Source organism: Ranitomeya variabilis, chromosome 1 (genome assembly GCF_051348905.1).
Source record: "Ranitomeya variabilis isolate aRanVar5 chromosome 1, aRanVar5.hap1, whole genome shotgun sequence".
Taxonomy (NCBI): domain Eukaryota; kingdom Metazoa; phylum Chordata; class Amphibia; order Anura; family Dendrobatidae; genus Ranitomeya; species Ranitomeya variabilis.
This window is the reverse complement of record NC_135232.1, coordinates 306,459,458-306,472,360: the sequence shown is the minus strand read 5'-3', so window position 1 is coordinate 306,472,360 and position 12,903 is coordinate 306,459,458.

The following is a 12,903-nucleotide window of genomic DNA, read 5'->3' as shown; positions in this document are numbered from 1 at the left end:
CCTTGAACATGGGTGCAGGTTTATGGAATCTATCAGCCGATCTCTTATAACGTTCTTGAGCCGTGGTCAGGGATTCCTTCAGAACCTCTAGATTTTGCCTCATCTCAGTCAGCCTTTCCTCAACTGCTGGAACCGGAGAATTAATCGGAGACCTAGGTAAGATACAAGGATGATAACCCAGATTGGCAAAGAAAGGAGTGAACTTAGTGGAGGCGCTCTGAGAATTGTTGTATGAAAATTTGGCTAACGGCAGTAACTCCAACCAATCATCTTGGAGATGGCTAACATAGCATCTTAGATATTTTTCCAACGTCTGGTTGGTACGCTCAGTCTGACCATTTGTCCGGGGATGGTAAGCAGAAGAGAGACAGACATTAATATTGAGTGCAGAGCAAAACCCCTTCCAGAATCTTGAAGTGAACTGTACTCCACGGTCAGAGATGATCTCATCCAGGACCCCATGCAGCCGGAAGACATTCTGAATAACCACGTTCACTGTATCCTTAGCTGAAGGGAGGCCGGTACATGGAACAAAATGAGCGGCTTTAGTCAGGCGATCAACTACCACCATGATTGTATTCATGCCCCCCGACGGAGGCAGCTCCACAATAAAGTCCATTGATATAGACCCCCAAGGTCGGGACGGAACAGGTAATGGTTGCAGGAGATCCGTAGGTGCCACACGAGGAGTCTTATAACAAGCACATACCTCGCAAGGGAGAACATAGTCCTTAGTATCCTTCAGGCAAGTTGGCCACCAGAAAAATTGGCTTAGGAACTCTTGTGTCTTCTGTACCCCCCTGTGACCAGCCAACTTGAAGTCATGTACAAACTTGAGGATCTGCAGACGGACGGCCTCAGGGACGTAGATACGTCGATCTCTGAACCACATGCCACATTTAAAGACAAGATTAATATCCACAGGTGGGTTGGCCAGAAATACATCACCGTCATAAGCCTCCCTGCACTTCTTCCACAAGTCCTGATCGTGGATAACTCCGATGAAATTGGCATCAGATAGAATGGTCTTGGACGGGGCTCCAGGTACGGAATCTGCAGCATGGATTCGGGATAAAGCATCAGCCTTCCCATTACGAGAACCTGGACGGTACAAGATAACAAAATTAAATTGATTTAAAAATAAATTCCAACGAGCCTGACGAGGAGAAAGACATCTAGCGGATCTGAGGAACTCTAAATTGCGATGGTCAGTAAGCACTACGATCTGTTGTGCAGCTCCTTGCAGATGATGCCTCCATTCCTTGACAGCCGCAATAATAGCCAGCAATTCCTTGTCTCCCACATAGTAATTCTTCTCTGCTGAGGTTAGTCTACGGGAAAAGAAAGCACAAGGATGTAGCAGACCCTTCTCTCCAGTTCTTTGGGAGAGAATAGCCCCCAAGGCATTATCAGAAGCGTCCACCTCCACAATGAAAGAAAGTGTTGGACCTGGGTGTATCAACAGCGGTGCTGAGGTGAAACAGCTCTTAAGCCGATCAAAAGCTTCTTGAGCCTGTGATGACCACTTAAAGGGCTTTTCCTTCTTTGTCAAGGAAGTAATGGGACAGACAATATCAGAAAAATTTTGAATGAAACGTCTGTAGAAATTTGCAAAACCAATAAAACGTTGCACCTCCTTAACGTTCTTGGGTACCGGCCAGTCAAGGATAGCCTGAATCTTACCAGATTCCATGTTCAGCCCCTGGGGAGAGATGATATAACCTAAGAACTGTATCTCAGAACGATGGAACTCGCATTTCTCCGGCTTGATATACAGATGGTTCTCTTTCAGACGTCTTAAAACAGCTTTGACATGTTCTTCATGTTCCTGTAGAGAGTCAGAAAAGATTAGAATATCGTCCAAATAGATCACCGCAAACTGGTCCAACAAATCTCTGAAAATGTCATTAGCAAGGTGTTGAAACGTTGCAGGGGCATTACAAAGCCCGAAGGGCATCACGAGATATTCAAAGTATCCATACCGGCATCGGAATGCTGTCTTCCACTCATCCCCTGGACGAATACGCACCAAATTATAAGCCCCACGAAGATCCAGTTTAGAGAACACCTTAGCATGGCGGACTCTTTCCAGTAACTCAGGAATCAGAGGCAAAGGGTAACGATTCCGTACGGTTACCTTATTGAGCTCTCGATAGTCCACACGGTCTCAGGAACCCATCCTTCTTCTTTACAAAAAATATAGGTGCCCCTGCTGGTGAGGAAGAAGGACGTATGAAGCCTTTGGCCAGATTTTCATCAATATACTCCTTTAAGGCTTGAAGCTCAGGTGCCACCAAAGGATATACGTTACCAAAAGGAATAGCTGCCCCAGGAAGCAACTCAATGGGACAGTCATAATGCCTGTGTGGAGGAAGCTGATCTGCATTCTTCTTGTTACAGATGTCAGAGAACTCTTTATATGCTGAAGGTAAAGTAAATACCTGTACCGGTGGTTCCGTAGCTGTGAACTCGGGGACAGCTTCAGTTAATGCTGAGTTGCTCCTTGTTGGAAAGATAATCTCCTTGGTCTCCCAGTTGATAGTTGGATTCTGAGAACGTAGCCAAGGGATGCCTAAAATCACAGGAAAATTAGAAGAAATTAACAAGAAAGAGAGTTGCTCTTGATGATTAGGCTCCAACAAAATTTCAATTGGTACGGTCTCCTGATCCACAGGCCCAGAGATTAAAGGTGACCCATCCACTGTTTCCATGGTAATTGGAGAGGCTCTTTGCTGAATTTCAATACCATGTTCCTTGGCAAATGCGATATCCATAAAATTGCCACCTGCACCAGAGTCAATCATAGCTGCACTGGAAATCCACTGTCCTGAACACAGGATCTTAATTGGGAGAGAACAGTGAGAGTTCTTTTCATTTAGCCCCTTGGCTGGTGAAATCATAGAAAGTGAATGGAATACAGCGTTTAAAGGCAGGTTACATTCAGAGATGTCAGATTCATCATCATAGTTGTCATACTCCCGTACTGCTGCTAGCACCTTGTTAGGCCGCTTGGGACACTTGGGACAGTTGATTAGAAAGTGGTCAGTCTGGCCGCAGTAGAAACATAGACTTTCTCGAAGGCGATGCTCCCGGCGCTCATTACTCTTGCGCCTCTCAACAGAATCAATTTGCATGGGCACCTCCTCTACCTCTCAAGATGTTTTACCTGCAGGCTCTTTGGAAGGAAGGGAAAAGTTAGAAATACGGTTATATGCAGCAAACTTCTGCCTACACTCAGGAAGGCGAATGGCAATGCGCACACAATGCTGTATAAATGTTTTTAGCTCTTGTGGTGATTCAGAGCGAGCTAATTCATCCTTTACAATGTTAGACAGACCCCTTTTAAAAATAGGTAATTGTGCATAACTGTCCCAATTAGTATCTACCGCTAATCTCCTGAATTCAGTAGCATACTCAATAACAGAACGTTTAGCCTTGTGTAAAGACAATAAAGCAGATTCAGCGGTTGCACGGTGATTAGGGTCATCAAACATTAATGCCATAGCGGCCAAAAAATCATCAAAATTATTTAACCGCGGGTCACGAGACTCAATCATCGGATTCGCCCAGGCGAGCGTTCGTGCGGTCAGCAGCATTATTAAACACAATACTTTGGATCTATCATTAGGAAAACGGTCAGCATATACATCAAAATATAGCATACATTGATTCACAAAGCCATGAAATTTGTCGTGATCACCATTAAATCTGAATGGGGGCAACTTAGGTGGGCTAGCTGGTGACGGTTGCCCAGAGGGTAAATTCGCTTGTGCAGCTATTTGCGTGCTTATGTCCTGAAAAGCCCGTCCATACTGGGACTCCATGCCAGCAAGTTCGTTTTCCTGGACTGCCATGCGGGTGCTTAAGTCCTGCAAAGTTTGTCCAAACACTCGTTGATTGTGTTCAAAGCTTCCAAACTTCTTTTGCAGACCTTCCACATCTTTCTGCAGTGATCTAATTATGGAGAACACCTGCTCTAGTCTGCTTTCTGCAGTCATTGTTCCAGCAGTCTCCTCTTTTGAGGCTAGAGTATCCTGTAAAGGTTATAAGGGATAACTCAGGAGACTCTTTGCATGGAACAAGACAATTACAGGACACAGTTTTATAAGTGGTAAAGTCTATATTATCACACGGTGATTCAAACAGGTGCAGAGAGAAACTCAAGTCCACAACACTTGGTGTGAATATTAAACGCAGCTTAACAGTCTATAGGTAACTTCAGAGGAAAATGCAATCACGCAGAAAGTCTATGAAGCACAATTATTCTTGAGGATACTTGACACGAATAAGTCCTTGGTAGTCCAAACACAGATAGATATGCTTATAAGGCAGTTCAAATAATATCTTAGCACAACCAGGGAGGCCTGGGTAACAGTCTCAGGTTTAAACAGAGCAGCAACAGCTTACATGTCCAGCAAATGCAGATGGAAACAAACACAAGCAGCCAGATGGAGGATTACTGGAACCGATGTATGCAGCAGAAACTCTGAGCTGAGTAGCAGGATCTCCACACAGGTTCACAGGAGCAGGTGCATGTTTTGGACCTGGTGGTTAGGAGCACCCGAAATGACCTGATGGTTAAAATGGAAAAACCTGGGACAAGCTCTGAGGAAGTGGTAACTCTACTGACCGCAATCCCTAATCCTATCACACACACTAGAAATAGCCGTGGAGCGTACCTAACTCTCCCTAGACGCCTCTTCACAGCCTAAGAGCTAACTATTCCTAAAGATAGAAATAGCAGCCTACCTTGCCTCAGAGAAATTCCCCAAAGTAAAGGTAGCCCCCCACAAATATTGACTGTGAGTTAAGAGGAAGTAACAAACACAGGAATGAAACAGATTTTAGCAAAGGAGGCCGAATCTTCTCTAGATAGACAGAGGATGGGAAAGGGAACTATGCGATCAGTATTAAAAACTACAAAAACCACGCAGAGTGTGCAAAAAGACCTCCACACCGACTCACGGTGTGGAGGTGCAGCTCTGCACCCCCAGAGCTTCCAGCTAGCAAGGAAATATCATAATAGCAAGCTGGACTAGAAACATAGCATGTACTGAGAAATATATTCAAAAACCAATGAACAGCAAATGGACTAGCGAGGACTTAGCTTCTGCTGGAGTAGACAGGTCATCTGAGAAATCCAATAGAGATCTGAACCAGTACTGAGACATTGACAGCTGGCATGAACTAACGACCTGGGCAGAGTTAAATAGGGAAGCCAGCAGCAGCAATAAACGAGGGCAGCTGAGAAAGCCAACCTCAAAGATCAGCAGTTCCACTTAAAGCCACCAGAGGGTGTCCAAGGACAGAACTCACCAAAGTACCATTCACAACCACAGGAGGGAGCCCGAGAACGGAATTCACAACAGGTGCAGGTGCAAAGCCAGGAAGTCGTCAGGAGCTGGATGCAAGGCAGAATACTCTAGCACAGACTAAAGGCTGGGGTGGAGTTATATAGCAGGAAGACACAGTGCACTTGAGACCAAAGATGCCATCTTGGAAAAGGGCAGTAATGCACAAAAGGTAATCAAAATGTTCAGAGTCCTGACACACTAATAGTTGTTCAGTAATTCTGCACACAGATTCTTTTATATTCAGGTTTCAGGGTTATTAACCTCTTGGAATTACTGACAGTGCTGTGGTTGTTCAATAATAAAATTACCCATATATACTTGAGTATAAGCCAACCCGAGTATAAGTCTAGACACCTAATTTTACCGCAAAAAAATGGGAAAACTTATTGACTCGAGTATAAGCCGGGTATGCATTGTCCCCTCATCCCAATCCTGATATGTATGACTCCTCATCCCTGTCCTTGTTTGCATGACTCTTCATCCTTATCCTTGTATGCATGGCCCCATCATCCCTATCCTTGTATGATTGGCCCCCATCCCCATCCTGTTATGCATTATACTTACCTTCCTGTGTTCCCTTGCAGTGTTTTATGCTGGTGCTAGCAGCTGCTTTATGCTTGTAAGCAGCACATGGCAGGGACTTCATGCGCTGCTCACAAGCAGAGCACAGCTACCAGAATACTCATTGCTCCCCACAACAAAACTATGTGCGTGGAGGTCAGTGAGTATTCATTGCAATTAAGTAGTGTGCACAGTGTCAGCTGCTGCTGTGCTTTCACGTGTGCCCACTATTTAAGAGAAATGAATACTCACTACTCTCCACTCCACACGTGACCGCCCGGCCGCTGCAGGAAGCTGTGGCTGGCACTTTGCACGCTATTACAGAGAAATGAATATTCACTGCCAACACACTGAATATTCACTTCTCTTTAGCAGTAGCGGGCACTGTCTCCTGTGACCCGCTGCTTTGCCGCTGCCGATCCCCTCCATCTTCTGGACCCTCACTCAAGTATAAGCCGAGGGGGGCGTTTTCAGTACACAAAAAATTTATGAAAAACTCGACTTATACTCAAGTATATACAGTATGGTAATCATCAAAAGTGCAAAATGCTTAATAATTGTGTACACTGTGTAGTACAAAAATGAAAAATGCCAGCGTTTGCTTTGGGGTAGTTTTGTGTCTGATGATATCAACTTCGACAAAAGATGTCTTTTTAACATCATTTCTATTCCACTCAGACACAAAACAGCTGGTCAGACATAACCGACATATATGAACCAAGGATAGAAAATTGACATTTAATTTTCAACAGCATGCTCTGGTAAAAGCCATGTCCTGTATTCTAAAATGAAGAAAAGATGGAAAAAGTTTTTTAGATTGCTTGTAGAATAAACATTAGGATTGGAGCATTTACCACTACCAACAGAAATAATGTTAAAGCATTAACAGTAAGGAAATTGACAGAGCAGGTTTCTATAATCCAGAACCAAGTTATTTTAGAAGGGATTAATCTGCAAGCTAATATCATTGTCAAACCATGCGACAGCCACAATAAAAGCCGGCTGCCAGGAGGACCTGAACTTTATTCTTTGCGGCATCCTCAGGCTTTCAGGCACAACGTCAGTGACTGCTCAGTGCATGGTGAGCAGCGGCTGTAACCAGCACTGACTGACACCCTGCTCAGCACTAAGGCACTGCAAGACACCAACACATAATTTTTTTCTATGCATTGCTGTGGTTTCATAAACATTCATTGCAGCAACATTTTGGCTTTAAGGTCTTTCTCAAGCTACATAAGCATATACAGCTGGAGAATATTTGGACCCTTCTTACATAATATAGAAAAAAGTGATGAGACATAAATGCAGCGCCCCAGAGTCCTGGTCTTTGCAGTAATGTCGCTCTTCCACCAGGGGGAGTGATATTACGTCTGATGGTACTAAGGGTCCCTGTCAGGGGTGGGATCCTGACAGAGGCCAAGCACGAGATAGAACGTTACGGAGCTGCGCCTGCACCCATTGCGGCAGCTTCCTAAGAAAGGACAGAAAGGAATTGTATTGTGGAGAGTGAGAAAAAAAGTCACAGCACAAGGAGATAATACCGGGAGGAGTTCTGCCCCAAGATCGGCAGCCTCCTTCTGAGGCGCGTAGCCGGTGGCCGGAACACCGAGGGAGTAATTGACTCTATGTATTACTTCAGAGACCGGCAGGACAGTCAATTCCAAGTTGGTTGCCCGACCTTAATACCTAAGAAGACACGGAGGCAAATTGTGGGAGAGGAGCGTCACTAGGGTCCCTATAAATAAGCTCCAGGCCTACCCCGTCATACGGGTTGTCCTATCCATACCATCTGGGGGACAGAGAGAGAAGATCAGAAACATCCACGAAAGTTGTGAGGACTATCCCGTGGTGCTCAGCAGGGAGGTACTACAACACACAGGCGCTAGTAGGAAGGCTACTGATTTCCACCTGGATAAGGGAACTCTGGATGTGCCTTCGGACCAGCCGGATTCTGCCTGCCCTGTGAACGCTACTCTGGACTGTGGACGCTGGAGTTTTCAGTAAAAGGTAAAGAGACTGCAACCTTTGTGTCCTCGTTATTCACTGCACCTTACATCGTCCAGCATCACCACCTACACATCCGGGAAGCCCTGGGGACATACTTCACCTGTGGGAAGGTATATGTCACGCGGGTACTGCGTAGACTACAGCTGATTACCCGGGCCCCTGCGATATCCCTCAGACTAGGGAAAACCCTGTCTGTCCCTCTTCCAGAATTTACACTGATGGTGTGCTTGTCTGGGCCACCAGGCCTGACCCTGACTCCTCTTTCAGTACTATGCTGAAACCTCCACCCGCCACCCAGTGATAAGACCACACACCAACCCCTACAGAAAGCACAGACAGGGAAAACTAACAACGCACCACGCCGCAGACTCACAGGAAAAACACTATAATGTGCACAGGCAAAACAAATACAAATATAGGAAGGAGAAATATGACAAAGGATGATACACCACCAGATACGATATTTCTTCTCCTAGACCACCACTCCAGACCGAGATCACCAGGCACAAGACACAAGCTATAATCGGTGACGCCCAAAGTCCAGAATGGCTATTTAAAGGCCATGGGTGTGGCCCAGCCTCCAACCCAATTACCAGCTAGACTAACCCCGGACAACCTGGATAAAGTCTAGCCGGCCACTGAGCGTATAGTGGACGAATGTGGAATTACCGCTGTCTGTCGGATGCCCTAGTGTGAATAGCGTCCGACATGACAGTATAACACCTAGCTGCCATTCCATCACCCCAGCGGACCCCTAAGCAGCGTCGGTCACCCTGACCGAATACCACAGGTGGCGTCACGAACACCAGACAAACTACACCATTAATTGGGTGCCCCTCAAAGGGCCACGGACCGGGTCGGGCCACCGTGACATCCCTAGAATCGAGAGGGACCCGGTACCGAGTACCCCATTGCCCTTAACATGGGGGCGCTCCAAACTTTGGCGTCACGAACAGGATCTACTTAAGCCTGAAAAATCAGGTCATGTGTGCCTAAGAACTGTGTCAGAACTGTATTGGAACTGTGATTTGCTTAAAGATTGTGTGCTGCCATTTGCCGCCAAAATTCCCACCAAAACCGCTGCCATTACCGCGCCACGAGGAGCGCAGGAGAAGAAGAAGGGCGTGCCATGGGAGGAGACTACCAAAGTGGCACCAGAAGCGACGACCGCCCCCTCCGACTACTGCTGCGAGAGGATGACGTGCCCTGAACGGAAGAAGGAGCTCCACCCCCAGAAAATGGAGGAGCAACGTGCATGTGCAGCCACCGACCTCGAGGCAGTGAGGGTGACCAGCGAGTGCCTGAACGACGATGGAGTGACCCAGGACTGTCTCAGCCCACCGGAGGTGAACCAGAGCTTGCCGCTACTGGAGGATCAAGATTCCCGGGATCCGCCGGTGGAGGGGCCAAGCCATCAGCTCCTGGACGTAGAACCGACCACAGTGAAGAAATGGAAGTCGGAGCTGTGCAAGAAGGTCGCATTGGAAGAACCGTGGCCCAAGCCGCGCCGACTCCAGTGTCCTTATCAGCGGAGCGGATCGACACCGATGGAACCACATCAGACGTTGGTATGGGAAACGTTCCTGCCCCACCGACCGATCCTGCTCCGGTGACAGCTCCCCGCCCCGACTGTGACCAACCACCTGCTGCCGAACTAGTAGTGATGGCTCTGGGCAACATAGAAGGGATACTGCCCCCATTACTGACATCTATGGGCGAACCGTTAGACGTGAGCTCTGAGGGGGTGATCTTCAAATGGGACGCTCCAAAGACTAGACCAGATGGGTCCAAACAAGAAGGTACCTATATTGCTGTGGTCACCTGGGAGCAATACAAACAATGCTTAATTTCACACTGGAAAAACAGAAAGGAGACAGAACAAAATGACCCACCGAAAGTGCAAAAGCCAAAGACCGGTGTTGTGAATTCTTCTCTTGGGCTCCCTCCGGTGGTTGTTGGTGGTAGTGCAGTTGTCTTGGGGTTGTAATCCTGGGCAGGTGTTTCTGCTGATTTCAGCTCTATTAGGTATTTAGGTGTGCAGGATCCATGAGTCCTCGCCAGTTGTCCATTGTACTTGGAGGGATTGCATCTCTCTCTGGCTCCTCATGCCCTGCTGCCAAGTCAGCTAAGATAAGTGTCTGGTTTTTTGTCTCTGTGCACACATGCAGTGTGCTTTGCAATTCAGTGCAATTCATTGTGTTTTGTCCAGCTTAGACTTTGTTTGGATTTTTCAGTCATGCTGGATTCTCAAGAGATGCAGATATACTTTCTATGTCTTTAGTTAGATGTAGTATATTTGTATTATCTTCTGTGGATATTTTTAGGATTTTAATACTGACCACTTAGAATTCTGTCCTATCCTTTTCTGTTTAGCTAGAAGTGCCTCTTTTGCTAAATCCTGTTTTTCTGCCTGCGTGTGTTTTTCCTCTTATACTCACAGTCAATATTTGTGGGGGGCTGCCTATCCTCTGGGGTTCTGCTCTGAGGCAAGATAGAATTCCCATTTCCATCTATAGGGGTATTTAGTCCTCCGGCTGTGTTGAGGTGTCTAGGACGTGTTAGGTACATCCCACGGCTACTTCTAGTTGCAGTGTTAGTTTAGGGTTTGCGGTCAGTACAGGTACCACCTACTCCTGAGAAAGTCTCTCATGCGGCTCCAAGGTCACCGGATCATAACAGTACAACTGGCCAACAATGAGTTAAATGCATCTCAGAAGAAGGGAAGAAAGAGCCATTTTTTTTCTGTAGCCTGCTTTGTCTTTTCTTCCCTATTTTCCTCTGGGTGACTGAGGAGTCTTGTGCTAGCATGGATGTTCAGGGATTAGTTTCTCGTATAGACCAGCTTGCTGCTAGGGTACAGGGTATTTCTGATTATATTGTTCAGACTCCGCTTTTAGAGCCTGGGATTCCTATTCCTGATTTGTTTTTTGGGGACAGGTCCAAATTTTTGAGTTTTAAAAACAATTGTAAACTGTTTTTTGCTCTGAAGCCTCGTTCCTCTGGTGATCCCATTCAGCAGGTTAAAATTGTCATCTCCCTGCTGCGTGACGACCCTCGGGATTGGGCATTTTCCCTGGAATCTGGGAATCCGGCCTTGCATAATGTAGATGCCAAATTCTGTGTATCAAGCAGAGAAGACCTTGTTGGCCCTGTCTCAGGGTCAAGAAGCGGCAGAATTGTATTGTCAGAAATTTAGAAAATGGTCTGTGCTGACTAAATGGAATGAGGATGCTTTGGCGGCAATTTTCAGAAAGGGTCTTTCTGAATCTGTTAAAGATGTTATGGTGGGGTTTCCCACGCCTGTTGGTCTGAGTGATTCTATGTCTCTGGCCATTCAGATTGATCGGCGCTTGCGGGAGCGCAGAACTGTGCGCGCTGTGGCGTTGTCCTCAGAGCAGATGCCTGAGCCTATGCAGTGTGATAGGATTCTGTCTAGAACGGAACAACAAGGATTCAGACGTCAGAATAGGTTGTGTTTTTATTGTGGCGATGCATCTCATGTCATTTCAGTCTGCCCAAAGCGTACAAAGAGAATCGCTAGTTCTATTACCATCGGAACTGTACAACCTAAATTTCTGTTATCTGTGACCTTGATCTGCTCATTGTCGTCATTTTTTGTCATGGCGTTTGTGGACTCGGGCGCCGCTTTGAATTTAATGGACTTTGAATTTGCCAGGCGTTGTGGTTTCCCCTTGCAGTCTTTGCAGAACCCTATTCCTTTAAGGGGCATTGATGCTACACCTTTGGCTAAAAATAAACCCCAGTTTTGGACACAGGTGACCATGTGCATGGCGCCAGCCCATCAGGAAGATTGTCGTTTTCTGGTGTTGCATAATTTGCATGATGCTATTGTGCCGGGTTTTCCATGGTTGCAGATACATAATCCTGTGTTGGATTGGAAGTCTATGTCTGTGACTAGTTGGGGTTGTCAGGGGGTTCATAATGACGTTCCTGTGATGTCAATCTCTTCTTCCTCCTCTTCTGAAGTTCCAGAGTTTTTGTCTGATTTTCAGGATGTATTCGATGAGCCCAAGTCCAGTTCCCTTCCACCGCATAGGGACTGTGATTGTGCTATTGACTTGATTCCAGGCTGTAAGTTTACTAAGGGCCGACTTTTCAACCTGTCTGTGCCAGAACATACCACCATGCGGAGGTATGTTAAGGAGTCTTTGGAGAAAGGGCATATTTGGCCATCTTCTTCACCATTGGGAGCGGGATTTTTTTTTGTTGCTAAGAAGGATGGCTCCTTGAGACCCTGTATTGATTATCGCCTCTTGAATAAGATCACGGTCAAGTTTCAATACCCTTTACCTTTGCTTTCCGATTTGTTTGCCAGGATTAAGGGGGCTAGTTGGTTTACTAAAATTGACCTTTGGGGGGAATATAATCTTGTTCGTATTAAGCAGGGTGACGAATGGAAAACTGCGTTTAATACGCCCGAAGGCCATTTTGAATACCTTGTGATGCCATTCGGGCTCTCTAATGCTCCATCTGTTTTTCAGTCCTTCATGCATGATATCTTCCGGAATTATCTTGATAAATTCATAATTGTATATTTGGATGACATCTTAATTTTTTCCGATGATTGGGAGTCTCATGTGAAACAGGTCAGGATGGTATTTCAGATCCTTCGTGATAATGCTTTGTTTGTGAAGGGGTCTAAGTGTCTCTTTGGAGTGCAGAAGGTTTCTTTTTTGGGCTTCATTTTTTCTCCCTCATCTATAGAGATGGATCCGGTTAAGGTTCAGGCCATTCATGATTGGATTCAGCCCACATCTGTGAAGAGCCTTCAGAAATTTTTGGGCTTTGCTAATTTTTATCGCCGTTTCATTGCTAACTTCTCCAGTGTGGCTAAACCCCTGACGGATTTGACGAAGAAAGGCGCTGATGTAACGAATTGGTCCCCTGTGGCTGTCTCTGCCTTTCAGGAGCTTAAACGCCGATTTACTTCTGCCCCGGTGTTGCGTCAGCCAGATGTTTC